Raw genomic sequence first — 11,000 nt, 5'->3', positions numbered from 1 at the left:
ACAGTATCATTTTTACCGTGAGATACAAATTCTTACCGTGGGGAATGTTTTTGACGGTATATCATGAACGGTAAAATATCTCCCATTCCTACTGGTCAAATGAAACATTTGTGCAGGAGGTGGAAAATAAAAACGCTTCTGAAAATGTCTCCCCTTTATTAAACAAACATAACAAGAATAACAGCAGCTGAATATAGAAATACAGAATATAAAACAGAACCCGTATAAACAGTCAAAACAAAGGTCAGATTAAACATTTGTGCAGGAGGTGGAAAACAAAAAGGTGATGAAAAAACCTCCTTTATAAAACATATTATTATATCATAAACAACAATAACAGCAGCAGTTGTAGCAGCTGAATATAGAAATACAGAATATAAAACAGAAAAAGACCATTTAGAATAAAAAAAAAACAATACTGAATTATTGAAAGATAGGAAAAATGAAGATTTAGGATAATTGCATGAAAAAAGTACAATGTAACAACTCCAGCAGTGTTTCTGCTCGGTGTTCAACTAAACCGCAGAAACACACTTTTACAGCTGTTTGGTCTCCATGGTCTGATTTTACCCCCGTGAAAAATGTACGGGTGATTTTTACTTAATTCTACTGTTATGGACTTATTTTTGACGTATTATTGGCTGAACGCAGCACCGTTACACACGGAGGTCAATAGTGAATTATTCATTCTGACTTAAATAAAAGAACTGTTTTGGTGGTTTGCTCATTAGAAAAACCAGCAAATCAGGGTCACGCTATGCTTAGAATAACCGTTAATAACCGTTAATAACCGTTATAACCGTTAGAATAACCGAAGAACCGTTGGAGCAGCCGAGTACTGGACCCAAAAAATAAAATAAAAAAATCCCTGTCTGTCATGTTCATACTTGGCCAATAAAGCTGATTTTATTCTATTCTATTCTATTCTATTCTATTCTATTATAATATTATATTCTATTTTATTCCATCCTTTTCTATTTTTCTATTCTATAATGTTCTATTCTATTATTCTATTTTATTCTATTCTATAATATTTATTCTATCCTATCCTATAATATTCTATTATTCTATTCTATAATATTCTATTATTCTATTCTATAATATTCTATTTTATTATTTTATTCTATAATATTCTATTTTATTCTATTCTATAATATTCTAATATATTTAATATATTCTATTCTATTATTCTATATTATATTCTATAATATTATATTCTATTATTCTATATTACAGAATATAATATTTCATTATTATATTCTAATATTGTATAATATTCTATTATCCTTATTATGTTCTATTCTATTCTATTATTATATTATATATTATTCTATATTATTCTATAATATTCTTCTCTTCTCTTCTCTCCTCCTCCCGTCTCTTCTCTTCTCTTCTTCTCCTCTGCACCTCCACCTCCCCACCAGCAGGGGGCGCTATCGTGCAGAGCTGCTGTTTTCCAGCCTCCATTAGTGGATTAGACCGTTTTTTCCAGCTCTGCTGGCTGTTTTTTAAGAGTTTAGTCTTCCTCCTCCACCATGTCTCCAAAGAAGTGCGTGTTCGGCTGCGAGGACAAGCTGACGCTGTTTAACTTCCCCCGGGACGCGGCCCTGGCGGCCCGCTGGACGCAGCTGCTGCTGCCGCTGCGCAGCCGCGGTGGGAGCCGCGGGAACCGCCGCGGCGGGAACCGCGGGAACCACGTGTTCGTGTGTTCCCGCCACTTCTCCGACGACTGCTTCACCAACAAGGCCCAGTTCGAGGCGGGTTTCGCGGCCAGGCTCCACCTGAGGCCCGGGGCTCTGCCCGCGGCCTCCGGGCAGGACTCCGGGGAGGAGGAGGAGACCAAGCCGAAGGTGGGAGGTCTGGTCCGGCAGGGGGGTCTGGTCCATCAGGGGGGGGGGACCAGAACTAAACACATCTTTACAGGATTTTATTATACTGTTGTAGTTTACAACCAGTACTCGAGTTGAGGGGGGATGAAATAAAAATAAAACTGCCATCCCTCTTTTCCATCCCTTATGTCATTTCATCAATGAATGTGGTTTTACTGCTATTTCAACATTTAGAGTCATCACCAGAAAAATAAGTGAATTATTTTAAGTGAAAATCTACTTGAAACAGGTGAAAATGGTTGTTTTTCCAGTGATGAGTTAATGTAATTAATGTAACCATGTTGGTAAAAACCTAAGGCATATACATATATATATATATATATATATATATATATATATATATATATATATATATATATATATATATATATATATATGTATATTAGTAATAAAATATATGACATATTAAAAATGCATATATGCCTTAGGTTTTTACCAACATGGTATCAACCATTAATATTATAAATTAAGAAAACTCAAATATCCTATCTCAAAAAATTAGAATATTCTGGGAATCTTAATCTTAAGCTGTAAACCATAATCAGCAATATTAAAATAATAAAAGGCTTGCAATATTTCAGTTGATTTGTAATTAATCCACAATGTATTACATTTTATTTTTTTTAAATTGCATTACAGAAAATAAAGAACTTTGTCACAATATTCTAATTTTCTGAGACAGTCCTGTATATATGCAGACAAGTTAGAAAGAAAAAGTATTTCTGAGCCTGTAAACGACAACAGTTTAATAAAGTTATGTAACGATGGCTTTTAGTTTTTTGTTCCAGCCCCTGAACTGAAACGATCTTAAAACGTGAAACTCGTAAAATCGATTTTTCACTTTTTTTTTTGCACTTTATTCATTCATTTTTGGTTTAATAAGAGCAAAGTTTGCACTTAAAGCCCAATGGGGCAAATGTTCAATAAAAAAACAGCAGATTTGAAATCATTTCTTTGACTTTGCCTTTTGTCAATTCACAAAATAATCGAAAATCGGATTTTGAGAGAAAAAAATCGATATTTTATTGTGTTTATTGTAATTATATTGGACTGTTTAGTTTTTCTTTAAATGACTGAAATAAAGAATAGAGTACAGAAACAGAAACAGAAACCGGGCCGGTTCTTGTCTCCCCAGGTGTCGTCGGGGCGGGTCGTCGTCGGCGGCCATGACGGCCACGTCGGCCATGACGGCCCGCGGCTGAAACACGCGGCGTCCCAGACCGAACCCCTGGCCAACACCGTCTCCGTGGCAACGCAGTTCTGCCAGCTCAGGAAGTCGGTTGGCACGCAGTTCAGCTCGGCGGCGGGAACCAGGTCTGCAGCCACGCAGCTGTCGCTGTTCGTGCTGAAGCCGCACGTCCGGAGCAAAGGTTAATTCATTCATATTCATTCTGAATTAAAAAACATCATGTAACCGTGGCCAGTAAAACTTTATTCACAAAATTTTGACTTTTCTCTCAACATTTCTACTTTTTTTCTCGACATTTTCTACTTTTTTTCTCGACATTTTGACTTTTCTCTCAACATTTTGACTTTTTTCTCGACATTTCGACTTTTTTTCTCGTCATTTTGACTTTTTTTCTCGACATTTTGACTTTTTTCCTCGACATTTCGACTTTTTTTCTCGACATTTTGACTTTTTTTCTCGACATTTCGACTTTTTTTCTCGACATTTCGACTTTTTTTCTCGACATTTCGACTTTTTTGCTCGACATTTCGACTTTTTTTCTCGACATTTTGACTTTTTTTCTCGACATTTTGACTTTTTTTGACATTTTGACTTTTTTTCTCGACATTTCGACTTTTTTTCTCGACATTTCGACTTTTTTTTCCGCCCCTTCTAGAGACGACCACGCCCCTTTTTAGAGGCCACGCCCCCTCCGGTCACCGGGTCTGGGCTGGGGGAACAACCAGTTAACCAGTTTACAGAGTAAATGTTTGGATGTTTTTTGTTGTTGTTTTTTTTACTTTATTTAAAAGAATTATCACAGAATAGTATACAGGAACAGTATACAAATAAAAACAGAACATGTGCAGGGGTGATGTTCGTTATTCAAGAAGATTAAACATTAACTCAAGTCTAGTGTTTTAAAAGCCTTTTCATTTGTTGATTTTAGGATTAAATTCAAGTAAAGTTCCATTTCTTTCTGGAAAACATAAAAACAAGGGGTTTTCTGTTAAAAGTTACTCTTATGAATCTGAAATTTGGCAAGAAATATAAACAGATTTATCAAAAAGTAACATTTTCCTTCTTTTTTAGAGAAACAATGGAAACCAAAAACAACATTTTCCCAATGTAAATTAAAATCTACAGTGAAAGAGTCAATAATAAATGTGCTAATATCTGCCCATAGTTGTTTCGAGTGAGAGCAAAGTAGAATAAATAAATAAATAAAAACTGTTTCTGGATGTAAATTACAGAAGGAACAGGTCGTATTAATGTCCTTTTTACATTTCTGCATGTAACGGCTAGCAGGATAATATTCATGTATGATTTATAAGAGACTCCTTAACCTTATTTGTGATTAAACATTTGTTAGGAAGCATCCAAGTTTTTTTCCAATCAACACTAGGGGTGTAACGGTACACAAAAATCTGGGTTCGGTACGTACCTCGGTTTGGAGGTCACGGTTCGGTTCATTTTCGGTACAGTAAGAAAACAAAATGCAGAATATAAACGTGCTAGTTGTTTATTACACACACACAAAATAACATTGGCTCTACGAGTGCCGGCACTAGGACCCCGCGGACGCCTGGTGTGGTCGGGCTGTTTTTTCCTTCACGCTTCCCTGCAGCGTCACATACAAACACAAACACGTACCTGTTTTCCTTCATGCTTCCCTGCAGCGTCACATACAAACACAAACACACGGACCTGCAGAAACATTTCTGTTATCATGTTGTCTGTCGCCCGCAATATTTTTTCTTTTTTTGGCCGGCGCCAAAGTTGGCTAGCTACAAACTCTATACACCCCATAATGTATAATAATATGCCTGTGCTCTCAGCAGCGGCACTCGCATCGTTACGGCTGATTTATGGTGCCGCGTTACACCAACGCAGATCCTATGGCGTAGGGTACGCAGCGAGCGGCCGTACGGTGCACGTCGCTGCGTACCCTACGGCGTAGGATCTGCGTTGGTGTAACGCCGAACCATAATTCAGGCGTTACTAGGCAACGGAGCAGGTTGACTCCCGTTGCAGAACAGCTGCAGAGGCGCTCATAAACGTAAATGATCAAACGTAAATGACGCCAGGCCTAAACAATGGTAGGGGAAACACTGGACTTGTCACAATTATGTGCTTAGTTCTTTAGTTCTTCATTAGTTGGTGCTTTTTTCTTTAATCTTAATACGTTCTCTGTGTGAGCGCTGCTGCATGTGCAGCTGCAGCAGCGCTCTGCTCCACAACGTGCGTCCTCTACTTAATATGTCCGTGTGGAAACTCGTTCGGTACGCCTCCGTTCTGAACCGAACACGCTATACCGAACGGTTCAATACAAACACGTGTACCGTTACACCCCTAATCAATATGATCTGTGTCTCTGCAGCCACCCAGGTGACGCTAAGCCCCGCCCCCGCCGGGCCTAGGCCCCGCCCCCCGTCTCCGGGCTCCGCCCCCGCCGGGCCTAGGCCCCGCCCCCCGTCTCCAGAGGAGCCTAAGCCCCGCCCCCCGTCTCCGGGGGAGGAGCCAGAGGAGCAGGCTCCGCCCAAGAGGCGGCGGGTGCAGCAGGAGGAGCAGCAGGAGGAGGAAGTGGGAACCTCGGACCCCTGAGGACCCGCCGGTCTCAGAGAACCAGAGACCCGAGTCCAGACCCGGGTACGTGGATCCAGAGAACCAGGTACGTGGAATGTTTGATATTTTACCGTTCATGATAAACCGTCAAAAAAATTACCCCACGGTAAGAATTTGTATCTCACGATAAAAACCATAAATTCCTGTTGATGAAGTTTTTGTGTAAAGTCTGATGGAAGGAAGGAAGGAAGGAAGGAAGGAAGGAAGGAAGGAAGGAAGGAAGGAAGGAAGGAAGGAAGGAAGGAAGGAAGGAAGGAAGGAAGGAAGGAAGGAAGGAAGGAAGGAAGGAAGGAAGGAAGGAAGGAAGGAAGGAAGGAAGGAAGGAAGGAAGGAAGGAAATGAGCAACAAACATGGCGGATCTGAGAGAGATAGATTTATACAAAGATGGAGTTGAATTGGTATTTTTTTTATCATCATTTTTATCGTTATCAGGATAAATGCCAGAAATTATCGTGATAAATGTTTTAGTCCATACCGCCCATCCCTACTGGGTACGTGGATCTAGACCCGGGTCTTCAACCTTTTTTAGCTCAGGGATGAGAGAAAAACAGTGTCATTCTTATTTTTCCCTTTTGTTTTAAGCCTGACTTATAATAACCGTTGAATGTGTTTTATTCTGCTTATTTCACCTTATTAACTAGTTCCTGACTGGGTTATTATAATAATAACTTTAATGTGTTTTATTCTGCTTCTATAATTCCTGACTGGGTACTAACGTTACTAACGTTACTAACGTTAGTAACGTTACTAACGTTAGTAACGGTACTAACGTTACTAACGTTACTAACGTTACTAACGTTAGTAACGTTAGTAACGTTACTAACGTTAGTAACGGTACTAACGTTAGTACCGTTACTAACGTTAGTAACGTTACTAACGTTAGTAACGTTAGTAACGTTACTAACGTTAGTAACGTTAGTAACGTTAGTAACGTTAGTACCGTTACTAACGTTAGTAACGTTACTAACGTTAGTAACGTTAGTAACGTTACTAACGTTAGGCCGAGCTGGAACGTTACAATCTCCAGCTTTAGCTTCAACGTTCCGAGCTGGAACGTTACAATCTCCAGCTTTAGCTTCAACGTTCCGAGCTGGAACGTTACATCTCCAGCTTTAGCTTCGTTATCGTCACCAGGGCTGGGCCATTTTGGACAAAAATAAAAAAAAAATTTCTCTGATTTAGATTTTTTTGGTAAAACTACAAAAGACAATGGAATAAATTGTTTCAAACATTTGATCTTTGTTTTTAAAGAAAAATAGCAAACAAATGTCCCTATTGGGAATGAAGTGCATTGAAAGATCCTGTAAATCCTCCTTGAGTTTAATAAAGTTTTCTTGACCAAACAAAGACGACTAGACGAGCTCTGTCTGTAATGCAGCTGCAGAAAAAAAGGAAAATCCATTTTCCCATTTTTTTTAACATCGTCTTGATTAATAAATCCGATTTAGATTTAAAATGGATTAATGGCACAGCCCTAATTGTCACTAATTTATCCTTCAGGTCTAACTAGCGTTAAATAGGAAATAGACAAGTCAATTTCACAACAAAAGTTCTTCTCTTAAACAGCTAATAGCTGGTTTTTCTCTCTAAAGTTTCATTAATCACAGACTCAGTCATGAATCATTTCTGTAGTTTAGACTAAATATTATCGTCAAAAGTCCCATCAGGATGTTTTATCTCCCCATCACTTCACTTTCAGTTTCTGCCCATCCACATTTTTCCCATTTTTCCCGATCCAATCACTTTTTTTGGCTCCGATACTTTTCTGATACTTTTCCGATACTTTTCCGATACTTTTCCGATACTTTTCCGATACTTTTCCGATACTTTTCCGATACTTTTTCCCGATCAGAAACATTTTGGCAATGAATAAAAAAAAGAACTAAAACTAAATGATCCCAAGTTTGTTTTCTTGTCCAGTGGAAACAACATGGACATTTATGTAAACATTTATCAGCTGTGGGGACACATGTAAAAACATGAAACTAAAACCAAAAGTGCAGAATAAAATAACAGAAATAAATACATTTAACTTTAAAACAGGTTGTTGAACGACGAATGAATGAATGAAGCTGGTAATGAATGAATGAATGAATGAATGAATGAATGAATGAATGAATGAATGAATGAATGAATGAATGAAGCTGGTAATGAATGAATGAATGAATGAATGAATGATTGAATGAATGAATGAATGAATGAAGCTGGTAATGAATGAATGAATGAATGAATGAATGAATGAATGAATGAAGCTGGTAATGAATGAATGAATGAATGAATGAATGAATGAATGAATGAATGAAGCTGGTAATGAATGAATGAATGAATGAATGAATGAAGCTGGTAATGAATGAATGAATGAATGAATGAATGAATAGCAGCAGCTTAATCAACATGAACAGATTCATAATTCAAACATTAAACCGTGTTAGTTTCGTCACTTCCGGCCAACGATTTAATATTAAAAACATTAATAACTAAGTTTGTCCCGATACCGATGTTTGGAAAATGCCGTACACGACAATTAATTTATTATTTTTTTAACTCTCACAAATTATTTTGGTTAAATTTTCCTTTATTTCTTCTTAAGTTTTAACTTTTTAAGGACCCCCTGCAGTACCTCCGCGGCCCCCTAGGGGTCGCCAACCCCCGGTTGAAGACCCCTGGTCCATATAGTTCCTGGTACTGATGCACCGAAATGAAACCAAAAATAATAATAAACACTTATACCGAACATGGTTCTTCAGCAGTTTTTCATTTATTTTGACAATTTTTTCACCATTGCATAAATCAAATAAATTTGATTTAGGCTTTTAAAAGAAAAAAATCTTTTACAAAATTACAAGGTAGAAAATATTTATTGAACATAAAAAACTGAACATGTTTTAATTTCCAGCATGATGTTGTTTTGGTTCCACCTGCTGGTGAATGTTGGTAAAATTCTTATGTGGTTACTTTTTGGTTTCAACGATTTATGTTTGTGGTGCAACCGTTACGGAGCTGCCAGTCTATTTCCTTATATTACAACGCCGTTATTAATTGTTCGGTTTTTAAGCACTTATTCCACCGAACACCCAAAGTGTTTTTTTGCCATTTTCGGCCGAACAATTTCGGTTACTGAACAATCGGTGCATCACTAGTTCCTGGTCCCGGTACCGGTACCGGTCCAGCTGCAGCAGGTGCTAACGGTTCCACCCGTGTGTTCCAGGTTCCAGGTGGAGGCCCCGCCCCCAGGTGGAGGCCCCGCCCCTCCAGGTGGAGGCCCCGCCCCTCCAGGTGGAGGCCCCGCCCTCCAGGTGGAGGCCCCGCCCCTCCAGGTGTGGGAGGAGCTAGAGAGGAAAGTCCCGCCCTGAGAACGTCCCCACGGTTCCCACACAGAACCGGGCCGGAGGACGGCGCCGGGTCAGAGAGGCCCCGCCCACCAGAGAGAGGCCCCGCCCACCAGAGAGAGGCCCCGCCCACCAGAGAGAGGCCCCGCCCACCAGGTGGAGGCCCCGCCCACCGGACCATGACCCGTACCAGAGCATGTGAGCTGAGCGTGTGAACTCAAAAGAAGAAGAAAATTTCCCGATCCAGCTCAGTTAATGCTTTGATTTAGGAACGTTTAAAAGGCACGTTTTGTTCGGTTTTTAGCCTGATTGTTAACTAAGCCTGCAAACAGAACGTTCATTTATGACATATTCGTTTAATTTGAGTGTTTTGCACCTTAAGATCTTTTATCAAAGTGTTGTTTATAATAAATATTTTATATTCTGAAAATATTGTTGTTCTTCTTTAGTTCTTTTAGACATTGAAAGTATAAAAATAGGAGGAGAACAGTGAATGGAAAAATTGTTTTGGGAAAGGTTAATAAACAAAAGTGTATTAAACCAGATAATTCCGTTAGGTGAAATTATTTTCTTATTTTTTCTTGTCAGTAAATATCTATTTTTTGGACTTTAAAACGTATGTCGGCTCTGCGTAACTCGGGGTGCAGTGTTACTGGAGCGCTGAGCGGTTATGGTCAAAGGGCAACTTTATAAAAGCCTCCGTTAAGACTTTTGCTCACATGTCTGGGTAAAGTTTGACAACCTATTTTTTTTGTTAGAACAAATCTCTAGAAGGAATTTTAGGGCTGTTGTCATCTTGAATGTTTTATCTGGTGACCACTAGAGGCGCTAGAATATTCCAGTTCTCCATTCAGGCATATGGTCAGTTTTGGTCAACCTGTACAATTTATATGCATAATTGTCAAGATTAAAACATTTTATATCTAAGGAAATAGATAAAACAATAGTAAAAAAGCCTTTATGAATCATTTTGTAATATTTTAGCCAATATTGGATACAAAATATCACTTTTTTATAAACGTTTTTGACACAGGATTTCATAGAAAATGTGTTTCACTGTAAAAAAAGAAAAAAGATGGTTATTATGTGTGTGTTAGAAACACCTATAAAAAAGTCATATTTTTAACCAATATTGGACAAAATATAGAAATACAATTTAAAAAAAAAAATGTTTTTCAATTGATGTTTTATCCATTTCCCTAAATATAAAACCTTGAACATTGAAGATTTTGCATAAACTGTACATTGTGACCATTATTGTGAGCATATGCATGAATGGAGTATTTGAATGTTACAGCGCCTCCAGTGGTCACCAGCAAAACAATCCAAGATTAAACGGCCTATTATTCCTCCTAGGGGTTCCTAATAACTAAAACATAAGGTTAATAACTTTACCCAGAAGCGTGAGCAGAGTTATCAATCTTAGGGTTAAACCCTGACTATTCTGGCAGGAGGAAGATGTGACCTGAGCAGATGTTGGAGCTTTTACTTTGAAGGGACCCACCGGAAGTGATTGATTTATGGATATTTCTCTCCAGCGGTTCGATCTGCAGATCAAACATCATCTCCTGCTGATTGGACATTTTTGTGAACATATGGACCCGGTTTGAGTGGGTTTTTGACAGGAACCGGTCCCGTTTAACGGGGTTAATAACGGGGATAATAACTGGGTTTTAACGGGGTTTTCTGGGTTTTAACGGGGTTTTAACGGGGTTTTCTGGGTCAGCCCGGCCCGGGATGGACCTGTTCGACGACCTTCCGGAACCGACACACAGCTCCGGTGAGTGGACCTGAACCCGAGCCCTCTGGGACCGACAGAACCGGAGAAACATCTGCGAATGTGAAGCTTTTAGCAGCGAAGCTAACGCAGGAAGTGACCCGCGCTTTTCACAATAAGAGTCGGACTGTAACCTTTTTTTCCCCTAACATTTTTTAATTGGGTTTTGCTGATGTAAATTAAAATATTTACAGAGTTAAGCATACATTTT

The sequence above is a fragment of the Cololabis saira genome, chromosome 4, assembly GCF_033807715.1.
Source record: "Cololabis saira isolate AMF1-May2022 chromosome 4, fColSai1.1, whole genome shotgun sequence".
Classification (NCBI taxonomy): Eukaryota; Metazoa; Chordata; class Actinopteri; order Beloniformes; family Belonidae; genus Cololabis; species Cololabis saira.
The sequence above is the reverse complement of the archived record's forward strand: the minus strand, read 5'-3'. Positions refer to the sequence as shown.